The following is a 16,295-nucleotide window of genomic DNA, read 5'->3' as shown; positions in this document are numbered from 1 at the left end:
CTTTTTATTTTGCTCTGATGTGTGCTCTATGAACTAAAATAAGAATGTATATTTTTAACATCTAGAAAAGAGTTATGTTTTTATCGATGTAGTCGGTCCACATCATTCTGTGTAGAGCTGGCATTTTTTTAAATAAGTAGGTTATTTTTTAAGGATGTTAAATCATACAAAAATGTTGAAAGATCATACGATCACATACTTTTAAGAGTGATTGCCATTTCCTAAAATGTCATTCAAATATTGCCGGTATTAATGATAAATCGTGGTTAAACCCCCGACAGTTAGTATGACCGTTTCAAATTAAGATGATCATAAAACTGTAATTTATAACCGCACTTGGATAAACTTATGGATCGGGGATACCGCGTATTTCCTGGAGAAGCAAGCTAATGAGCTAATCGCTTGTTAGCTTAAATGCTAACAAGAAAATATGGCACATTAACATCTTACCCCAAATTAAAATTGTTTAAACACGTTGCTGTACGAGCAACTAAACTAGAGCATAGTGAGAGCTGTGAAGATCCGTCCATACTCGACTTACCATCGGAAGTGAATCTGTGTGCCGTCACATAAAGGGGCATTGAAGCTGGCCATTTTGCTTTTATTATTACTTTTATTATTACTTTTATTATTAAGAAACACTCTAAAACCTTTAGAAATGAAAAAGGAAATCGATAAACATATCAAACCACTTAATTACCGGTAACAGTGAGAGGCCAGAACAATAATGTTTCTTCTGCCTTAGAACATTGTATGATGTGTGTGTGTGTCTGTTTTTGCGGCGTTTAAGGGTGCCTGATATACTGTAAGTATATGATGTAGTATATTGAGTTTTTTTTTTTACATGTTGTTCCTTTGGGAGAACCCTGCAAGACGGTCTGTATGTATAAACAGTGATAGTATGACATTATAGGGTTTTAAGATACTAGACATAGCCAATCATGCATGGCAGGTGACAAATGTTTGATTGAGCCTTGGGAAAGGTCTGCTTTTCCTGTAAGTGAGTGAGTGTTCTTCAATTTGTAACTGTGATTGAAAGGTGTCTACGCCGTCACCATGCTTATTCTTATCAGGTGAGGTGTTTCCAATGGTTTTCAGCTCTTCTAGCCCACAACTGGCCACAAGTGCACATCTGGTTGTGTGTGACATGTATGCAGCGTGGCTCCGTTGGTAAAGCAGCTGTGCTAGCAACTTGAGGCTTGCAGGTTCGATCCCGCTTCCGCCAACCTAGTCACTGTTGTCCTTGGGCAAGACACTTTACCCTTCTGCTCCCAGTGCAACCCACACTGGTTTAAATGTAGCTTAAAAAATGTAGGTTATAGGTTTCACTATGTAAAGCGCTTTGAGTCTCTGGAGAAAAGCGCTATATAAATATAATTCACTTCACACTTCACATTTTGCAATAGAAACTTTTTTGGGGGATATTTTGTCTATTGCTCACAATCTTAACGACAGACCAGAAAACAAACGTTTTTTGTTTTTTTTGCATTCTAATTTGTAAAAATCGCCTTGTTCTTGATGGCTGGCAATGCAGCTAGTGTGAGCAATCCATTCTGCTGCTAAATCACTATAAAAACGCATCCAAAAATTGCCAACAATACCGTTGGCAATATTGTTAGAGCGAACATTGAGGAACTGTTTTTCTAGTGTAGTAATACATCATCTTGGGGCATTAGCTGTAAACCAGCTACGGAAAGAGAGGCTAGCTACGGCAAGAAGTTAGCTAGCTTTTGCGTCAGCAGCTGAGTTGCTTTTGAGTTTAGGTTTAATCTTGCCAGCAAAATTTGTTTTCTAAGTATAAAAATGAGCTGCAATTTTTAAATGAATGAAACGGCTGTTCTAAATGTGTCCACTGGATGTCGCAAAAGTAATTCCAGTGTAACCCACTCACGCATTACACTGTTTAAGAGGAGTGTCAGCTGACTTTAAGCGCCCTCTGGAATGGCTTCCGCTACTCCAATCAGCGCAGGTGCAAGCGATCAGCTGCTTCTATTGTGACTGGCGGCAGACGAATGCTTCAGCGACGCACAATACCTTCTTTAATTGTAAATTATCCACTCAACAGATAAAACAACGAAACAGTAGGATGCAAACACTTAAGTCAACATGACCATTATCTTTGTAGTTAGAATTCCTCTCACAGTTCTTTGACTGCTCGATGTGCACTCTGAACTCCATTGTAAAAATGTGTTTCTAGTATTCTACATTTCTTGTTTGTTCTATTTTATTTCATGCTCAAATCTGCTATGTTCACATTGGTTAAGTTTGTAGTTATGTTACCTTTTAATTTGGCTATTATGGTGTCATTTTGACAATTGTTTTGATTATATTATAATTGTAATATTTGAATGATAAATTAATGTGTTGTGGCAGTTTCTGATGTCATCAATGCGGCGGTTTGAGGAAACACTTTGTTGCTTCTCCAAACTCGTTTTTAATGGTAAACTGCCAACATGAGAAGGCTAAAGAGTATGTGTTTAAAGTTTAATGGCTGTGTGAATACACTGATAATTTGTATTCTTCTTGGTGTTTTGAAACGGCACCAATTTATTTCTCAGTATTTTCAACTAACCTGAAGTGTTTTGCCAAGAGGATTATCTGTAATATGTACATTTTCAGAATGTGCTTGTTCTATTTTGGGCCGAAGTAAGACAACAAAAACAATTTTGAAGTTGTCTTCATTTTTAAATTATTATGCCAGGATTTTACCAGTTCGACCCACGTGGGAATAGATTTCCCGCCATGCGGCCACAGAGCTACTATGAGTTAGACACCTCTGTTTTAGAGAGCTTTGAAAGCTATAATGGTAATTTCAATTAGCTGCATTTGTCAAGCGTTTTTTTTTATCATCTGTAGGATCCTAAAAAAAGATGTGTTCTTGTCTCTCATAATTATTGTGAATAGGCAAAATTCCAAAGAAAGTGCATTTCCCCTTTAACTAATGCTGTGGTTTCTTTGCACGCAATAGAGAGAGCAGATGAGAAATTATAAATGTGACCTTGTAGAAACAGAAATGGGTGTGCCATCTTTCGCACCTCACGATTCAGGGTGCTATGTTTTGATTATTAAACCATTATGATTATTATCACGTTTATCAATGCATCTTTTTCTCCTTACATGAGAGTAGAATCAAATGAGCTCTGCTTCTTCCTACTCCTTTCCGGTCATGTTGCAACGAGAAACTGAAAAAATTTGAAATATAATATTGTAACTGTATGCACATTTCAAATAAACTAAAACCATAACAATAATCATGATTTCATTTGCACATTGCAAATTCTGTTCAGCGGTCCTTGAAAGCACCATAAATACACCTATGTATCATATTCCTCAGAGTAAAACGATCACTCTGTCTAATAGAGCACAGTTTGTAGGTTCAATGTGCACAATTCAATTGCTCAGACAGCAATGTGTTTATTATACAAGTTTAGATTGAGGTATGTTGTTTCTCAATAGTTAATCCTTGTTTTTGTGTTTGCATTTAAACTTGCGAGCTAGCGCAAGTCCGCCCGTTAGTTCATCAAAGTGCGGCTATCAATCACGTTTTTTTGGTAATTTTAATTCAAAACGGCAATACTAACTGTTGAGAGTTAAAAAAACCAAAAAAAACCAAACGAACAAAAAAAAAACAAATCAATTGAATGTTATTTTTAATAAATAAATATTTATTAAAAAAATAGTTTCGTCGTGATTATCATCAATACTGTTTATCGTTATATCCCTCTGGCCAACAGTAGCAAGTTTTACAATAATGCGATTGTTGATTGACCACCTCCCAGTTATCCTTACGGCCTTGTCACGGTAGGCGAGATGCTACAAAAGTCCGTCCTTTAAAACTTTACGAGTGTTTTTCTTAAAAAATTAAACTTTTCTTTTTTTTTAACATTTAACATATTGATTGCCTGCATCGCGATTCATCGAACAGTCATTGTATTGTTACAACCCCTACAAATTACACACAATTGTTTGAATAAAATAAGTAATGTTGTACTTAGTTTTAATTAATAAACAAAGTTATATTCTATACAAAAGATGTCCATAAACTGCTTTTGTTGTGATAGCTCTGATTGATTGTTACCTCCACCCTAAAATCATCTTTCACGCTTCCCACAACTAATATGAACATTTCATATCACTATATTATCATGGTATTGTTCAAGGTGCTTAAAAAGTACTTATATACACACAAAAATATTTTAACCAAGTTTTATTTAAAAATAAAATAACTAAACAGACACGTAATATGGCAGGAGAAACAATACATTTTACTGAATCAATTCCGCACATGTGCAATGACACGGAATAGTCAATTTTGTAAGAAGGCATGGGAGAGCTGTCAAAACTAACTTGATTGTTTAAGCATTCTGTATTTTTAAGCGCTCATATTAAGACAAAAAAGTAGCTCATAGTTCTAAGTAGGAGAAAACTTGATTAGTCGTTTTTTAGGAGATGTTTGGGGGCACCCATAAATCTCTGGACCCAGGCAAATGCTTGTTTGCCTAATGGTAAGTCTGCCCGATACACGCCTGTGTATGGATCTTCATATCTCTCTCTGTCCTAAGAAAGCACTGTTAGTCCAATGTGCACAATTGATTAGTTTAGTTGGTCAGACAGTAATGTGTTTAGACAACTTTAGATTGGGGTATGACGTTTGTAATGTGGAAAGACGTCAATGTGTCTTGTGTTCATGTTAGCATTTAAGCTAGCGCTATTAGCTTGCATCTCTAGGAAATTAGCAATATCACTGGTCAGTTATAATCATGTTTTTTTGATCATTTTAATTTGACACACTAATACTAACCACCAGGAGTTTTACCACGGTTTATCATTAATACCAGTAATCGTTACATCCCTACTTCACTCTAAGTCTTTGCTTTTCCAAAGTCGCCCCTTCTGTCTTGTGGTACTTTTTGTTTTTGGTCTGTAGTCCGAAGCTCAGTCTGTCTGTCCTGTCCCAGCACGTCTCTCCTGGGGGTCCTTTCTGCCTGTGGCCACCACTCAGCCTCCTCTTCCATGCCCAGCCTGGCTGACAGTCAACGGGAGGCAGGGCTGCCTGACTCCCTCTGAGCTGCAGGAAGCTGCAGCAGCAGGAGATAGGCCTGTACGGCGCTGCCGGCTGTCTGTCAGAAGTCCTGCCAAGCCAAGGATGAGAGACCTTTGCTAGTGTGGTATTGGGGCGCTGAATAAAAATATTTTACATCTGAAGGCAGGCATGGGGAGGAATCAGCAGCTTTCTCAGATGTAGAGCAGAGGTGAAAACAGAGTGTGTGTGTTAAATTACTCGTGTTCGGCGTTTTTGATGAAGGAAACGCAAGTTGAGAGGAGAAGAAGAATGACTTTAATGAAGCGGTGCTCAGCAGTCGTGGTGCCACAGGAAGTGGGTGTGTAGTGGGAGGAGGAAGTAAGCTGAACAGTTTTAGAAGTGATACTTTTGTTTGGGTCGAGTTTGAAGAGTGGTGGAATCCAAAGCTACTGAATGCCTGGCTGGGCGCCCAACTCGCTCTGGCTTGACAGTTTAACAGTGAATATTTAACATTGCGCCACACTGCGGGCTTTGGCTGTAAACAGAAGTCAAGCAAGCAGCGCATGCCCGCGTGAGCCTTGGTTGTGAAGCCTATCGAAAAACAACAAACACGCAGGAAGCACATCTTGAAATTCTGATTTGAGAAAAAGGCAGATGGCATGGGCTGGTAGTGTCACGCTGTAAGAAAAAAACACCAGGATTCCCTGATGAAAGCAGCTCCTGCCTGCTTTGAACAGCGAGTCTGTCATGGTTTGTGTCTGCTGTGTGGCTGCAGGGTCAAACTGTGATACGCAACTCCTGGATTTTGTGCTTTTTAAGTTTTTCATGTTCAAATCGACTGAGGGGAAAGAACGGAGGGGGGGTGGAGAACAGGAAGTCTCATTAATATTAATATTACAATGTATGAAGGAGGCAGGAAAGACCTCTCTGGTTTAGGTTCTTTCATCCCCCTTTGTACTTTGGAGCTTTTTATTCTCTTTTTCTCCCCCTCTGTGTTTTTATGCAATTTCAGGAAAGAACCCAATTGGAAATTTGTCAATTAGTTTGCAAGGCTGCAAGCTTTACTTGCATTATTGTATAAGATGCTTTTAGTAACTACTTGTATTATGTGTTGAACATTAATTGTATGCATTTTTAAAGAAAGATTTTTGTTTATATTTACTTCTTTTTTTGATAGTTGGATCATTACGAAATAAAGTAGCTTTTTATTTGACTAATATCCAAGAATGAACCAGAGTTTTGGGGTTGGTGCGGATGTGTAAATCCAAAAACTTTTTATGTGTCGATAATGTCTTTAGTTTTAATGATAAAATAAATGTAAAATAATAATGCCAATTAGTGCCATTGTAAAATGGATTGGTCTTGGTGGAGGACTCTGTTCTTTTGTGCGCCTTGCTAGATTTTTTAAATAAATATTTCACATTGTGAAGAGTACTTTAGTTTTAGTCGTTCAACTTTGGCTATACAAATGTTGGAATATTTTTTTCAAACAGCCTGAGTGTTTCTTTAGTTCTAACTTCTAATCCTGCCAACAGAGAAATAGGTTGAAATCCCAGGGAACCCTGGGGTTCGTATTAGTTCTGCTTTTAATGGTAATGTACGCGTTTGTCGCCAACTTTCACCACTTATAACATTTGTTAACATCTCTGTTTCTGATCAGCAGTCATTTGAAATTCTTGTTCATGCCCATGCATTGTTTACTTGGATTATTTCACATTTGTCTTCAACTTCAGTCAACTACAACAATGTCCTACTTATGTTCTTATTTTTTATCCTTACTCAGTACTGTCAACATTATTTGCAATACCCATAACCTTGAGTGGAATATACTGTTATTATTGAATAAACTACACTACCGTTCAAAAGTTTGGGGTCACATTAAAATGTCCTTATTTTTCAATTAGGATAACTTTAATCTAGTCTTAACTTTAAAGAAATACACTCTATACATTGCTAATGTGGTAAATGACTATTCTAGCTGCAAATATCTGGTTTTTGGTGCAATATCTACATAGGTGTACAGAGGCCCATTTCCAGCAACTATCACTCCAGTGTTCTAATGGTACAATGTGTTTGCTCATTGGCTCAGAAGGCTAATTGATGATTAGAAAACCCTTGTGCAATCATGTTCACACATCTGAAAACAGTTTAGCTCGTTACAGAAGCTACAAAACTGACCTTCCTTTGAGCAGATTGAGTTTCTGGAGCATCACATTTGTGGGGTCAATTAAACGCTCAAAATGTCCAGAAAAAGAGAACTTTCATCTGAAACTCGACATTCTATTCTTGTTCTTAGAAATGAAGGCTATTCCACAAAATTGTTTGGGTGACCCCAAACTTTTGAACGGTAGTGTATATTAGTTGCTTTTCTTATCAATTTTAAGACATGTCTCCTCTAAATTAGTGTTGTATTTCTGTATAGTCCAGCTGTGTTTTCTTTTGCACAGTTTTGCAACAGTTACAGGTAACACATTTAAATTTTGTGAAATCATTGCAATAAAGTAATTAAAAAAACGGTTACAGATAACATCCTTGAGGAGTAATGTGCATAGCAACTGTGTTACTACGCAGAGACCAATTACAGATATTGTTTCAGCACCTTGGTCAAGGCAACTGGCCGTAAATACATGGTTTTAGTTGTATACAAAATGTGTCTTATCTGGACAAAACCCATGCAGGCTTAGAGTGAAAATGTAAACTCCACACAGAAAGGCCCCAATCTGAAGTTAAACAAGGAACTTTAATGTTTAAAGTAGGGCTGCACGATTATGGCTAAAATAATATTCACAATTAGTTTAATCAATATTGAAATCACGATTTTTAATCACAATCATTGAATGTTAATCAATAGATATTTTATTGCACTTTCTATGTGAACTAGGCTTTTGAAACTATGAAAATAATTAATTAATAATAAAATGAAATGTACAAAAGACAAAGGGGTAACTAAAATAAATATGCCAATGCAGAGTGCGATCATAAAGTGAAAAACTAAGCCACATACAAAGGAACTCATTCATTGTACTGCACAAAGTACATACAGGGAATATGTCTTTGTCCAAATAAAACATTATTACATCTGTTATTTTGGCATGTCTTTAGGAGGTAGATGGATAGAGGGTGCCTTGGTGCACGATTGATGTTACGGTCGTCTGTATTTTGGCCACCCTCGCTTTCGTAGCTGTTTGTCGGGGCTTTGTGCCAGTGGTGGGCGGCCCGCTCTGTTAGCAACCAGCTTACATCGCGGGCAAACGATGGTGGTGAGAAAAGAAGGGAAGTGTTGTTAACGCTTAACGTGTCTCCGCAACTCGATCATTTGTTTGGATGTCCAGACCCACATATTGTGGCGTTTGTTGTTGGTTCATCTGCGATGGTGCATTTCCGGGTTTTGGGAAACGAGCCAGAGTGCCAAGACATTGGCGAGGCATGCAGTTGTTTGTGTCCGGGATTTAAATGCGTGCCAGTGGGCACTATGTGGGAAACTCAGCGGGAGGAGAGGGCATTGATGTAATAATACATTTATTTTTCCTAATATTTTCGGGAGCTACTGGCTTATCTACCTTCAACCTCTGTGGTCACTCAATCTTACTCACTCTTACATGAGTCCAGTGTCTATCCGCCGCCCTCTGGTGATTGGCTGACTGTTAGCTGTTAACTTGCTTATTTTGAAATGCAGCGGAGCCTGTTTTGTAAAATGTTAATATCTTCGCTGATCAGTCATTTAATTGTAGCTGCCAAAATCGTGATTATGATTAAAATTTGATTAATTGAGCAGACCTAGTTTGAAGGCAGCAGTGCCAACCACTTAGCCATCATGGCAGGTGTCTCAGCTCCACTATGACTGCAGGGCTAAAATTTAACCACGGCAACGGCGGAAATTGCCGCGACCGCCCTCTCATTTGCCGTAATGCCCTAAAAAATGTACCAACATTTGCAGCAACACTTTGCCGTGACCGTCCTTGACTTTTTACTTGCTAATGGACAAAGGGTATATTGGTCAACAGCATAATGTTAAATGAATATTAAATTCCAGACGGTTAGTAACACTGTCTCCTTTTTAAAATACCGAAAACCTTATAATTATTAATTCATTTTTAACAACACAAAGTCAGACACATGCGCACTGTCGTCGCTTGGCTTCCTAATCATGGCTTAGTAACACCGTTATTTTCGCTCAAAGGGTACACCCTCGGAGTATACTTACTCAACAGACCTACATGTCATTGGCGTTGTTAGGCCTATTTTAGGGGGGCTCAAGCCCCCCTAAAATGTTCTTAAGCCCCCCTAAATAATTTGGTGTTAAAAAAAAAAATATATATATATATTTTTTATTTTTTTACAAATACATGCCGACATATTCATTATAAAATGGCCCGAATATGAGTTTAAATAAATAATCATATAACCTGTCATTATTCACTCTGTTTCCCCTCACTTCATAGCGTAAGGTAGAAAGCCCCTTTAGTGCGTCGGTATCCAATCCATTCCACTTGTTCATATAGAAAATTCCCACATCACTCAAAATCCTTTCCGCATTTTTCTGCGACCTTGCTTGCGGTCCTTGGACTTGTTCATATAGAAAATGCCCACATCACTCAAAATCCAGTCCGCATTTTCTCTGCGACCTTGCTTGCGGTCCTGCAGGTGTACGAAGCACATTAGCACACAGCACTGCAGAACAAGAACCTTGTGTCTGCAATTGTAAATAATTTAGTTTTTAAGTTTTGTGTTTCTTGTAGAATCTATATAAAGTAATATACATTAGCCTATTGTTAAAATAATGAAAAAAACATCATTAAATATATTTGTTTTATTGTATTGTTACATTAATAGCTGTTGTATTATTATAGGATGGCTTGTTAAACATTTCATAGGATTTTCAGAGGGTGGAAAAACCAAGACATTTAATATAAAATGTAAAATGAATAAATACATAAAAAGAAAAAGAAAAAAAATGGTTAAAAGCCATCGTCCCGGGGAGCATTTCATTTCGTCCAGTGTATTTTTTTTACCGTCCCCTCAAGCCCTGGAAGTTACATTTTATTGTTTGCATTATTTGTTTCAGCATTGTACTTTGAAGATGGTCCCTCAGCTCTTTGACAGCTTTGGCTCTTTTTTAAATCAGCAGACGGACTCTTAGTCTTTGTTATTTACAGTATATATAAACGTTTCTCATTTCTATTCAGACTTCCATATATATTTAATTTCCTTAACGGCTTGCCATAATATATATGTATATATATATAAATATATTATATACAAGCCAAATTATCCCGATCCAGATATTACTTTAATTCAAGTAATTAAGTAATATTTCCAGGGCTTGAATTTACAACCATTTTAGTCACATATGTGCCCAAAATGTAATCTGTGCAACTTCAAAATATTTGGGAACAAACAATTATTGTATTGTGAGCTAAAGTGGTGGCATTAGCCTCTATGTTGTGAATTAATAACATAGACTCTATGTTATTAATTCACAACATAGAGGCTAATGACATGACTTTCATTGTGTTTCAGTGTATTTTGAAGGATCATGCAAGTAATTGTTTCTTGTTTATGCTGTAAACAAAATGTCACTGTGCAAACCCATGTTTGTTGTACTGAAAACAGATTGAAAATAAACCGACTGAAATAATAATAATAACAATGATTTATTTCTAAGTCTTTGTTAGCCGTTTGTGAAGTTTTGTGCTCGTGCGCTACGTTCGCACGCATCCTGTGCATCTCCTGGGGCCTAAGCCCCCCCTGTCCTTAAAAGCTAGTGACGCCCCTGCTACATGTCATACTAAGGGTGGCCGTATGGACAACGCCAACTAGGGATGATGTTCGAAAACCGGTTCTCCCGATTGTTCGATAAGAATAGAACCGAATCCATGGATTCGAATCCCTTTTTGAGAAACGGTTCCCGTTATGGAAGCCACTATAGTAAATAAAAAGATTTGGTTCTTTATTCAAATCCCTGGGAAGGAATCCCGTGTCGCAGGAAATGTCCTGTGGCACGTCACAGGAAATGACGTAGCTCAGTCATTCGGCGGCAGATACAGAATCAGCAGCAACAATGGACCAGAAAAAACGCTCCAAGACATGGCTTCACTTTACTAAGAAATACGACAAGGATACGGCTATCTGCAATTATTGCCAGGCTTCGCTTTCCTGTAAGGGGAGCAGTACAACAAACATGTTGAAACATGTTCAGGTTGTACACAACCTGAAGGTTAGAGAAACGTGTCGTGTCTTCGACACGATGACGAAGCACGCCCCTCTTCCTCTGCTTCAACCTGCAGTCCCAGTGATAGTGCCGGTGAGTAACTAACGTTAACTGTTGCCGGTTAATTTCCATATCGGCTCACTTGTAGCGTTTAGGCTAAAATAACGTTACCTCTTATGTCAACCAGGACTGCAGTAATGTTAGCTAGACTAACGTTACCTAAGCATAGTCAGTGGCTAACGGTAACGTTAACGTTAGCCTTTTTGTATGGGTCTGATAACGTTAACGGTATCTTGTAGCCTACACCACTCCAGAGTTTGCAGGTCTGTCTAATAAACTAGTGCTTGCAAGATGTGAATTAAGATAATGTTAACGTTATCCTATTTCAGATGATGACATTCATGACAGCCAGAGTGACCAGGGCAGTGTTTGCTCTGTAGCACAGAGCGTTAACCCATTTACCATAGCGAGGTATAACGCAGAGCGCAGCAAGATGAGTGAGGAGGAGAGTAACAACATTACTCGCAAGCTAACGAGAATGATGGTGAAAAATCTCCTCCCCTTCAACTTGGTGAACACAGACGAATACAAGTGGGTTAAAGGCCTACTGAAATGAATTTTTTTTATTTAAACGGGAATAGCAGGTCCATTCTATGTGTCATACTTGATCATTTCGCGATATTGCCATATTTTTGCTGAAAGGATTTAGTAGAGAAAATCGACGATAAAGTTCGCAACTTTTGCTCGCTGATAAAAGCCCCTACCGGAAGTAGCGTGACGTCACAAGCGGTAGTGCTGCTCACAATTCCCCGTTGTTTACAATGGAGCGAGAGATATTAGGAGCGAGAAAGTGACGATTACCCCATTAATTTGAGCGAGGATGAACGATTCGTGGATGAGGCACGTTAGAGTGAAGAACTAGAGGCAGTGCCGGACGTATCGTTTTTCGCTCTCACCGTAACTTAGGTACAAGCTGGCTCATTGGATTCCACACTCTCTCCTTTTTCAATTGTGGATCACGGATTTGTATTTTAAACCACCTCGGATACCATATCCTCTTGAAAATGAGAGTCGAGCACGCGAAATGGACATTCCGAGTGACTTTTATCCCCACGACAATACATCGGTGACACATTTAGCTACTGAGCTAATGTGATAGCATCATTCTCAAATGCAGATAGAAACAAAATAAATAAACCCCTGACTGGAAGGATAGACAGAAGATCAACAATACTATTAAACCATGTACATGTAACTACACAGTTACATCAACAGCCGTGCTCACCTGCGTTCCAGCGATCGGCGGCGCGACGAAGGACTTCACCCATCATCGACGAAGCTCTTAGCATGAGCTAACGTGATAGCATCTGTCTCAAATGCAGATAGAAACAAAATAAATAAATCCCTGACTGGAAGGATAGACAGAAGATCAACAATACTACTATCAGGAGACAATGGTCCAAACACTTCCGTGGATCTCTCGACGTCACGCACATACGTCATCCTCCAAAGGCGTTTTGAACCGGAAGTTTAGCGGGAAATCCCAACTCTTCGGGGACGCTACAGTCATTTTCCCTCGCTTCCCGCCATGTGTTTTAGAGCGCACTGCTGTTAGATGGAGACAGGTGTGGACAATATTGGATACACTTGTCCCCACACTAAAAGTATACTGCGAAAGAGAAAAACTATGTGATGTTGCTTTCATCTTGACAATACAGCGTCCATCAGCTGCTGTGACAGAGTTAATGAGGTGAGGAAACATGCTGTCACTCCTGTTTTTGTTGTTGTTTGCCAAACTGTTGTACTGAACCACAAGGGGGCGTTAGAGAAGAACACGTCTTGTTCATTAGACTTTATCTTCATTGGCCAAACTGCTTTGTGTTTTATTTTGATATCAAAAGGTAAACGCCATGTTTTTTTTTAACGTTTTTTTTCATGTCACATCGGTATTACTTTAAAAAACATTTGACACATCATTTTGTTAATGTTTTATTGTGTGTAGTTAATTCCTATACGACATATTTCTGCTCAAACTCTTAATGGATCTGTCCCAGATACATAATCTACATGTACATAACTTAAAAAAATACTTCCTTCTATCAAAAGGTAAACATAGAGATAAAGGCATCATGAAATGACAAAAAGCTGACAAGTTTATATTAATAATGAATTAAAAAAACTGTATATGTATGCATGCATGCATGCTTTGGAGCCCCTGTCTGGAAAGAAAATAATGTTTGTCTTGGTGCCCTTCTAACTTGCTTTGGTGCCCTAAAATATGAGCCCTCCTTCAAGGCAACACTTGCCTTGACCTTAAAAAGTTTCAATTCGAGGCCTGTGACTGCGATTGTTTTCTTCATGATTGACTTTTTTCTACTGTCTCCTTCTTAGAGTAACCTCTTAATGAAATCCTGCTTAGAAATAAACAACAGTATGTTTTGTTTGATCCTAAATTGTTGCTTCTTAAGCTTGGCTGTGATAACTAGAAACTGATTTGTGGTCTTCCTGTTCAACCTCGAGAGGAATGGTGGGACAGGTTCTGACATCTTTCCTGATCTGAAAAGGGAAATCCCTGCAGGCACAAAGTACAGAGGGGGACATAGGGGAGGAGGGAGAGAAGTGCGACCCCCTTAGGGATAACGTTAGTCTCTGATCGTTGGCTCCCTGTGCACACGAACTCGGCTGCTCTGCCGGCGCGCCGGGTGATGCACTCATGCAAAGAAGGATGCGTGCCTGAGGAGTCAAAATAAATCCTGAACTCCTTGTCTCTGCTTTTTGTCTATGTATTTTCCTTCATATATTTCTTTAATTATTTGGGACTAACCATATGTTTTTGAGGTCATATCTTTTACTCAAAAATTTTAAAAGATATAACCACAAACAATATATATAGGTCACTGTCTACCAGAACCCCACCTTGGTTTATCTAGTTTATCCAGAAAACTCAAAATAACGCAACATCTGATAACAATGACATAGATCCTTTGCATATGTGATAATACTTTATATTTCCCTATATTGGTCTCCAGTTTAAATAGGCTGTCTAATTACTGAATTCTATATCCTACCATCATCTACCTTTTTATTTTGTGTATCGCGCATACATCTATTACACGAGCTATAGAGAAATGTTGTCACTTCCGGGTATACAATGATAAGTGACATGTACAATGATGTGAACAGTATATTTGAAATCAGAGTACACTTTGAGGGAAATGTGGTTTTAATCACCCGTTCGTGTCGCAAGTCGCACGCTCGCGTGTCTGCCATATTTGTTAAATCTGTTCTTTTAAACCACGATTGGTAACATATGCTAGCACTGTGATGTCGGTTTTATTAATTTCATATTAAAAGTAACAAGTTCAACATTCAATACTTGTTGCTCAGAAAAGGGTTCTTATTGTTTTTAATGTGTTAATAACTTCAGCATTTTATATGGACATGATGTTTTATTTAGGTAAACAAAACAGACTCCATCTGTTCAAGTCTGTTAACAATACATTTTACTTTATAATCCTATTATTTTTGTTTATACATCTATCTTTAAGATAATCTAATGCATTTAAAGACTTCAAATATTTTTTATTGTTAATATAAAAATACATAAATGTAAGGGCTTTTTTTAGGTTTAGTTTAGTTTAATTTACCGGTAATTAAATACAGATCATAATCAATTAATGACAATTTTTTGAATTGCTTGACAGCACTGTGTGAAATCCTACATTGCATGGTGACCAGGAATGTATCTATTTTAAAATGTCATGTTATGGTTATCGTGACCACAATTATCACAATTATCTTTATTATTGCGGTATAGTTAAATATGCTCAAAAAATATTTATACAAACAGTGAAATCTTTTCACCATGTTATTTTTTTAAATAGATAAACTCAATTGACACAGTTAGAAAGTCCACTATTTTGCAAGTTTTTTTTATTTATGCTTGACTGATGGTGTTTTAGTCTTAGTATTTTATATGTTTTAATGGATAAGCTTTTATTGTTTTAAATATTAGTTTATACTGCCGCACTCAAACATTTATTTAAATGAAAAGTGCGTAACAAATAAAATCTATTATTATTATTGCTGGCGAGTGTTGTGGTTCTGTTTAGCGGTCCTTGAACGCACCGTCAAAACACCTGCATGTATATTAGGATCACTCTGTCTTAGAGAGCACAGCTTGGAGGTTCAAGGTACACAATTGAATATTTTAGTAATTCAGACAGCAGTGTGTTTATATACGTTTAGATGGGGGAATGTCGTTTCTTAATAGGGAACATTATTGTCTCTTATTTCATGTTAGTGTTTAAGCTAGCAAGCTGGCGCTAGTCAGTCCATGAGTTTATCAAAGTGGAGTTATAATTTTAATTTAAAAGGGTCATACTAACCGTGAGGAGTTTTAGCGCGGTTATCAGTATTACATTTTGTCGTTACATCCCTAAATGAGACCTATTTGACAATTACGCATTTCATCACTAATAATTTGGATATTTTGCGCTTGTCATTTTCTCTGAGGCAAATTTAGATGCTGATACAATTTTGCTGCTGTGGCTGTAATTATAACAATAAAATATATGTTTAAGATAATAATTTACCAAAGGGTACCGACTAGATGGTAATGTTCATTTCGTTGTCTGGAGCCCTGAAAATAAACTCGAATGGCATTTGTCGAATTAATGTGTTGATTGAATTGCTGTGTAAAAGAAAGCAAAATCCCTATTTTACGTTTGTTAATCAGTTTTTCTCCATTTGTCCCCATTTTATAATTTCCCTCTGAAATCTCTCTCGCTTTGCAGGCAAACAGGCACAGCCCTGTGGTACAGAATGTCACATTCAATATCCTGGTGCCAGAGGTGATTAAGCTAATGTGGTGGTCATTCAGTGACATGGCTAACAAACAAAGCCTTTATTGGTCCTCGAGCCCTGCAAATTCTGCGCTGCTGTGCAGTGCTGTGTTTTGCATTGTGAAAACCATGAGTCGTTGCCTCCAGGCAACAGTGCAGCTTAATGGCCAGGGGTATTTGTGCAGTTGTTGGTTTAGGTATTACATACTTCATAAAA

At 37.8% G+C, this 16,295-nt stretch overlaps 1 protein-coding gene across 1 annotated transcript in view; it reads left to right on the top strand.

Annotated features, from left to right (window-relative positions):
* nek7 (NIMA-related kinase 7) overlaps positions 1-16,295 on the top strand; it is a 143,293-nt gene that overhangs the window by 26,730 nt on the left and 100,268 nt on the right. The window lies entirely within an intron of this gene.

This window comes from Entelurus aequoreus, linkage group LG19 (genome assembly GCF_033978785.1).
Source record: "Entelurus aequoreus isolate RoL-2023_Sb linkage group LG19, RoL_Eaeq_v1.1, whole genome shotgun sequence".
Classification (NCBI taxonomy): Eukaryota; Metazoa; Chordata; class Actinopteri; order Syngnathiformes; family Syngnathidae; genus Entelurus; species Entelurus aequoreus.
This window is presented reverse-complemented; position numbering and strand designations above follow the sequence as displayed.